At 39.3% G+C, this 6,648-nt stretch overlaps 1 protein-coding gene across 4 annotated transcripts in view; it reads left to right on the top strand.

Annotated features, from left to right (window-relative positions):
* The window catches only part of LOC147028385 (transcription factor AP-2-alpha-like), a 167,440-nt gene that overhangs the window by 17,926 nt on the left and 142,866 nt on the right, over positions 1-6,648 (top strand). The gene's annotated exons all lie outside the window — the stretch shown is intronic.

The raw sequence follows: 6,648 nt of genomic DNA, 5'->3' as shown, positions 1-6,648 counted from the left end.
TTTTCATGCAAAATTCATCAAATACGGTGCCACACCCATCCCCCCCCCCCACTCCCGAAAACCTTGGTGCATTACACCCTCGTGTCCTGCACTGACATTTTGAATGTTCGTCTGCAGAGAGTGGGGTCGTGATTCAGACTCAATAAGAAGACCTTGCTCACACTTTTGAGTACATGTGCCAGGTCGAGTCGATATCAGCCAGAAATCTTGAGGAGTGATTAGAGAACCACCAAACCGACCGTTCACACTTTAAAATATGGATTCCATCTTTGATCCTCTTCCTCAGATGTAAGTTCTCTTTCAATATTTCCATGGTCATGTGGAAAATAAGTGATGTCACTGCTGTTTTGATCTGATGAAGTCTTGCAGAGTTGTATGTGTCACCTCAATATGTCGGCGATCAGAGATGGACTTCGTTTTGGGTTATGTACGTACTTTAAAAAAAAAAATAGATGTTTAAATGGAACAAATTTATAGATGAAGACCTGTTTTGGTTCTGACAAGACGTGATACACGAGCTGCACAGTCAAAGGCACTTTTAATTATAACCAACAGGTGAGATTTATAATTACACAAGACTTATCAAATCGGTTAGATATCAATAAATCAACCACACCAGAGCCAAGCTGTGTGCTGCATATGTCCTTTACCATGTCACATAGCATGACATGAGCTCATATTTTGGCTCACACCCGGATATAAAATGTAACCCCCCCCCACTCCCACCAAAAAACAACAACCCACTGTTTAAGGCCCTTACACTGCCCAGATATTAAAATCTCACACCAAACACTTTTTCTTAGGCTTTCACACAACAACCCAGTGGAAAGAAGGTTCCTTATTGCACGAGCAAGTCTGATCCATGTTGACAAAGGCTCGCAGTTCCTAACATTGATGGGATGGCCATGCATTTTGGCCCTGTGGGCTTGGATGTACATGGTTTTGTATGACGTTGACCTTGATTGTTGGCCTTTGAGCCAAAGTGCATGTGTATTAGTTTGATAAGCTTTGTTTTCATTACTGAAGAACACATGCTTAGCTTTATTGTAATGCTTTTTGTTTTTTTTCCTTTGTTATATGAAAAAGTAACTTCTCATCAGAGACGGCCAGTCAGCCAGAAACGTGGCCATGGATTGATTATCTTCCCAAGGGATTGGCTGGTATTTGTTTCAAAAAAGGCTTCTAAAGTCTGTGTAAGCTGACTGCTACTGTGGTTAGCAGTGTAGAATTGCTTTTAGCAGTGGGCTGTTCCGTGTCTTTCACAGACTGCGACTAAAACCAGAACTTCTATTTTAACTTTAATATCTCATTTCCTTGCCAGAGTTCCAAATCCTCATAAACCGTATAATGCATCCTTAACAGGGTGGATATGTGGTAGACGCTCCCGATTGGTCAAGACCCTTGCAGCAAATACTGGTGTGGTATTTCAGTTCTTGGTCACAATTTCACTGGAAGTACTAATAAATTTAAAAGAGATGTGAATTACATTTAAAGATATATTTTAGCGATTTAAAGAGACTGGTACAACCAAAACAGTCTGTTTTTTAATTTTTTAATTTTTCAGGATTATGACATTGCCTTTCTAGCAGTTAATTGGGGCAGAAATTGATAATTTGCTCAGCATGCCGGGAACACCTCGACTACTCTTTGGGAAAGACACCATGCGATCTTTAATGAACACCAAAGACAGATGCTGGTGGATAGCTCCTCTGGCTTAACATCCATTGGAAGGATGGCACACACATTGATGCCTCGTCCTGCATGCGAAACATCAGGATGACAGCTTTTGAAAGATTCAAACCCTGAATACTTTTGTCGGTATATATATATATATATATATATATATATATATATATATATATATATATATATATATATATATATATATATATATATATATATATATATATATCAGGGTGTTATTACACATTGTTTAAGCATACAAATTGTGCTTCCCCATTGTCTCAGGTCGCTCCACCTGCATTTTATTTTTTTTCATTTATTTATATTTTTCATTTACGGATGGTTTCCGACGAATCTGTACATTTTTTCCGGTGTAGCGGCTTCAATGTCCATCGGCATGCAAAATTTCAGCATTCTACATCACACAGAAGGTACCGATCCTTAATATCAGTGAGCCAGTCAGTGGTTACAAATAACTTTACATAATAATAGCTGGGAGTGTATTTACACATTGTGTAAGCAATCAAACTGTGTTTTCCCATTGTCTCTGATCGCTCACCTGCATTTGATTTTTCATTTATTTATTTATTTTTCATTTATTTATATTTTCATTTACGGATGCTTTCCGACGGTTCTGTGATTTTTTTTCTTCTTGTGTATTAGCTTCGATGTCCATCGGCACACAAAATTACCTTGCTTCCCCATTGTCTTGAGTCACTCACCTGCATTTTTTTCATTCATTGCTTTTCTTTTTTTTGTTTTTCATTTATTTATGTTTTCATGCATGGATGTTGTCTGATTCTGTGATTTCTTTTCCCTGGTGTACTGGCTTTGATGTCCATTGGAATGCAAAATTTTAGCTTTCTACGTCACCTGGAAGGCACCGATCTTTAATATCAGTCAGTCAGTGAATCAGTGGATCGAAAGAGCTTTTATATTCGATATAATTATATATATATATATATATATATATATATATATATATATATATATATATATATATGTTTAAATATAAATATTATAATTCACGTAAAGTATCCACAGTTGCTTATTTTACCTATGCAGGTGTCTAATTCACTCATCCCCATGGCTATGTAATTCATTCATCCCCATGGCTATGTAATTCATTCATCCCCATGGCTATGTAATTCATTTAATTCCCAAGGCTAACTAAATAATTCGTCTCCAACTGGTGTGGCTGACAACTGCACGTCGCATTTACATTTTACCTGCAATATTTATCTGATATATTGTATCCAAATTGATGACACACACACACACACACACACACACACACACACACACGCACACACACAGACACACACACACACACACACACACACACACACACAGACACACACACACACACACACACACACACACACACACACACACACCTAGTCAATCACAAAAGTAAAGTGAGATTGTCTTTATTCCAAAATACAGAATAGTAACAAACGTTTAACAACAGTTCACATTGCGGGAAGGACAAACACTTTTGGAGATTCTTTTGTAATGAATGAATGAATTTTATTTTGATCCAAGACTCATGTAGGAGCTTGTACATCAATCATATTCAGGGCAAATATGTCGATAGTAATTTTTACATGAATTACAAAAACATTTGTAGATGACAGGCAAACCCATATGATATACCAAGGAATTTGAACCTGGCTTTCCCGACATTATGAGGAGCCAGAGGTTTCAATTGGGAACACTAACAGGTCATCTTAGACAGATATGATAATTGATGTCCAGACAATTAAAAAACACTGAAGAATAAGTGTTGAAAGACCAGAAAAAAAAATTGAAGGACTTCCAGTGTTCATTCAAAGTACCTTTTTGGCACGAGAGATATACAGAACACCTGATTGCAAATTTCCATGTCACGTAATTACCGCAAGTAATAATTGTTCAGCACGGACAACTCATTCACCCTTTGGTTTTTAGAGGTGACACAAGGCATTCTGAGCAAATTTGAAAGTCTTTCCGAGACACCGGCGTGTGGATCATCAAAAAAAAACACTGACTCCATTATTTAACTAGAATGGCAATCGGTGGAGCACATACTCCCACCAAGCTGAACAGTTTGTGTTTTGTATTCCAATGACAGACCGGATCTGGATCAGGACCTGAAACAAAATCAAATTGGGTTGTTCTTGTCACCTACCCAACTCATCCACCTAGTTTTGTCATAACTCGGACACAACTTTTTTAATCCACAACGACATATCATTTTCTGCCCCATCTCTCAATAGTGAAGGAGGAAGATTGGGACCATACTCTATGCAGAGCGTTGGTGCTGCTTAAGTAGTCTCCTTGGCTATTGGGCACAATCCTGGACGGGTCGCCACTCTGACACAGTATACCAGCAAGCTGGCACTCATTTTGCCGACCTCAGAAGGATGACAGGTCGAGTAAACCGCACCTGGTATTAATTCAACAGCTGAGTGGGATTTGAACTCAGGAACCTGGGATCTAAAGCCCACCACCCAAACCATTAAGCCAACACCAGAGATAATGGTGAAGAATCACTTTAAAAATTAAAAAATAATCTCGTATCTGGATCCGGATTGGAATCTTCACCAAATCGAAGGAATTTATCCACATCACACACCCAACCTGTCCATCAAGTTTCGTCCTCATCCGTCCACAACTTTTTGAGATATCGTGTTATATATTGTTTTTTGCCTTTTCGCTCAATGGTGAAGAATCACTTTAAAAATTCTAGTATCTAGATCGAGATCTTCACCAAAATCGAATCAATTCATCCTTGTCACACACGAATCCATCCACAACCTTTTGAGATATGCTGCTCACAGACAAACAAACTGACAGACGGGGTGAAAACATCACCTCCATCCTCCTTTGGTGGTGGAGGTAACTAGAGAATTCATTGAACATGATATTCCATGGAATGTTCAAGTATATACTTCAGTTTTAATGCAACAATAATTTTAAAGGTCGTTAAAAAAAAAATCCCAAACTTTAGCACAATTGAAGCAGTCTTATACACAACCCTATAGAACATGTCCAAGTCCCGCAAAACTGGAGGTTCTTGGACGTATTTAGAAGGCGATTTGTGTTCTTCAGTGTCTAAGTGTATAATTCAATTTAAATAAAAAAAAGACAAGTTGTATAAATAAATAAATTTCAGTTTTACTGATATTGATGCAGCGTCTATCACACCACCCTATGTAACACATACATTAGTTATTCATACCTGTTGTATGTGTCCTTTATGATTTCCTGACAATGAGGAAGTTTTTTTTGTTTGTTTTGTTTTTCAAGGTAGACAGAGTAACAATATCAATGTATCTCTGTGTATATGCAATGAGGACAAATTGAGAGACCCGAGTACTGTTCAATGGCAGATTTGTTTTTCGATTCGTGTTCAAAATATAATATTCAACTTAAATAAGTTGTTCCTTCATCATAAACTGATAAAGATGGATGTATGGACGGACAGACGTGAACAAATTGCTTAACCTCACTTTTAGCTTCGTGTGCTTGGGGTAAAAATCCATTACAAGCCCACATCTGTCAAAAAATTAGAGGAATCAAATCATTGCACAACTTCAAGCAGGGTCTTCCATTAACCATGTTGTAAGGCTCCAACGTGAAGAGAGGAACTGTTTGTGACCTCAGAAGATGTTATCAAGCTGCTGGTTCAACAAGAGATATGCCAAGAACTGGATGTCCCAGGATAACAACTGCCACTCAAGACCGATACATTTGCATGACACATCTACACAATCAGTTTTAAACTGCCCAGAGTACTGTAAACACACTCCCTGGAACTCACAAGATACTTGTCAACGCTGTATTGAGGCATTCCCATGAAGCAGGGATTCTTGTTTATCATCCAGTGCTGTGTCCAAGACTTGCACCGCGATACATTCAGGCATGCTTACAGTGGTGAAATCAGCATGTCCGATGGATACGGAGGTGATGTTCAGTGATGAATCCAGATTCCTCCTTGAAAGGCATGATGGCTGTTCACGTGCACGTCATACCAGGACTCCTCCAGAACGGATGTTGTACAATAATGATACACCTCCTTCATGGGAGAGAAGACCCAATAAGCGATATGCCCGAGACCAGTGATCTTCACGATTGGTTTAGAGGCCACTTTTGCCGAAAAGACATCTGTGTGAGAGCCGCCACACCACTGGCAGGACTCCATAATGGCTGCTACCTGGCCCCACCAACACATACTCTTCTTCGTTGTGGTTAACTGGGCTGCAAGCATATCCTGATGTAGTTATGTTCTTATGCTTCACGTTGGAACACTCATTTAAAACCATTGGGTCAATTTGATAGCATTTATTGCACAATATGATGAAGTGTTTTCACATTTGTGTTTTATCGGCCACACTTTCGGCCACCAGGGGCCGCCACTGGCTCACGGGCCATGCAATGAAGAACAGGGCTCGAGACTGTGTCTAGGATTCGAGGAAACCTCAAATTTTGAACATGGAAGTGTCATTATGTGGGGTGGTATTGCTGAAACCTTTCACACCAACTTGATCCTTGGTATCCTCGGCAATCTGTTAGCAGATTGATACATTAATGACGTCGTACAGTGACATACGTTTCTTGCACCTTCAGCAACATGATCCAGGAATCATCTTGATGCACAATAATGCTCTTGCTCACAGGGCCATTCAAACAAGGAATGTTCTTGTTAAGGCCAAATTTAGCATCATGACACTTTGGCTGCCATCTCGCCAGATTTACATCCAATTGAATATCTCTGCGATATCATTGATCAACGCATTTGAACCCTGCCAAGATAGCCACGGACTCTCAATGAGCTGGAACAGGAGCTGATTTGGCCATGAAATGCGATTTCCTTAGGCTCAGATTCGAGTGCTCACACTGTCAATACGACGAAGGTGCAATGCAGTGATTGCTGCCGGAGGTAGACATACCCGGTACTATATTGAGATTGATACTTCCACG

This window comes from Eptatretus burgeri, chromosome 4 (assembly GCF_056783735.1).
Source record: "Eptatretus burgeri isolate ZD-2024b chromosome 4, Ebu_testis_v1, whole genome shotgun sequence".
NCBI lineage: Eukaryota > Metazoa > Chordata > Myxini > Myxiniformes > Myxinidae > Eptatretus > Eptatretus burgeri.
The sequence above is the reverse complement of the archived record's forward strand: the minus strand, read 5'-3'. Positions and strand labels throughout refer to the sequence as shown.